Raw genomic sequence first — 1,698 nt, forward strand, 5'->3', positions numbered from 1 at the left:
GAAGGCCTGTGGGCTTTTCCTAAGGCATGAAAGATGTGACACACGTAGCTGTCTGGGTTTTATCAATTAAAGGGTACTTTCAGGACCATGGACAGCATCAAATTGGTGTTGCTTCCTCTACTGGGCATTCTGTACTTTTTCTGTACCTTCAAAAAGTTCTTGGAAGTGAAATACCTGGGGATGGAATCAGATCAACTTTCACATTCTCTCTGTTGTTTTGTCAGAGAGTAAAAGAGAAAAGGCAGGAAATCACTGACAGAAACGTTTCAGGGTCCTGTTCAGTATCACAGCAATAGAAGCTCTTTCTGTATTGAAAAGGTAGTTACATTTACCATTTAAAGAATTATTTAAAGCATTGATGAAGCAGGCAAATGCTGATGAAATACACAGGAGATAAGCAAAATATGAAGCAAAACTGAAATGTTTAAGAATCTGTCATTATTCCTCTGTTATCTGCAGTTCACTGAAAGCTGGATGAATTAAGTACCAGTTCAATGAATAGAACTATTTGGGAAAATAAAACTTGAATAAAAGTCTACATGATCAAGGACTTTCAAGACTTTATTTCTCCACAGCTATGTGGAGAAATGTGTAGTAACACATTTGGAGTAACCAAAGGCTGATTTGATTTTGTCAACCTATAAATAATAACTTCAGCATTTATAATTACATGTATAAATATTACATTAATATTATAAGACAGTATAAAACATGCCCATGACTTTGCTCAGGACCAAGTACCCGATCTGTGCAACAAAACGCCACACATAACTCTGTATGAAATAGAATCATAGCAAGAAAAGGTAAATGGACTGACACTTGTGTACTTGTGCTTTTCTCTCAACTGGAGCATTCCAGTTGGAGTGCTTTTAGCTAACATTCTAACACTTTTGCCCTAATGAATGCATCAGGGGCAACTTTAGGTGTCCAAGGATACTTCAGCATGCAGACTGGAGCAGCTCGGGATCAAACCTCTGACTTTCCGATTAGTAGGGGTGGGTGTGGCTCAGTGGTTCGGTTCCCCATCTGCTCATACACATGCATACCTCAAATTGCTCCAAACTGCTCTTCAGCAAGTTATGAATGTGTGAGAATGTTAGTTGGTTTATACCATTTTTATCATTCATAGCTTAGCATGTTAGCATAGCATATCACTAAAATGTCTTGATGCGTGTTCAAAAATCCAGGTACGTCCAGATGAACAGAGTCAACTTTTTGGGATTCCCTAAAATCACTGTAGTCTTTATCCCCAGCTGGGAAGAAGCTCCAGGATATATCCAAAACCCACTTGAGAGATTATATTTCTTATCTGGTCTGGTCTGGGAACACCTCACCCAGCAGGAAGTGGAAAGTCTGGCTGATGAGAAATTTGTCTGGAATATCTTGATTAGTTTGCTGTCACTGCAACATGACCTTGGATAAGTGGAAGAGGATGGATGCTGTAGTCTTTCCACGAAAGATGTCTGCAGTTAAGTTATTAGCAGTCCATAAAAGATTGCAAAGATTTTTTTTAAGAATTTACCTCCTAATTCCCACCATTATGGCCTTGATTTTTACCCTTGACTGTTTACAGCATGCTAAAACAGTGAGGCAGTGGTGAGGTGTGTGGTATGAGTTACAGATAGGCTCAAGGTGGGCATACGGTTACATTAGGGATCATCTCTGAGCTCAGGGATGAATTTCCATGGAAATTTCCAC

This window comes from Pundamilia nyererei, unplaced genomic scaffold, assembly GCF_000239375.1.
Source record: "Pundamilia nyererei isolate P.nyererei 1_Seehausen unplaced genomic scaffold, PunNye1.0 scaffold00010, whole genome shotgun sequence".
Taxonomy (NCBI): Eukaryota; Metazoa; Chordata; class Actinopteri; order Cichliformes; family Cichlidae; genus Pundamilia; species Pundamilia nyererei.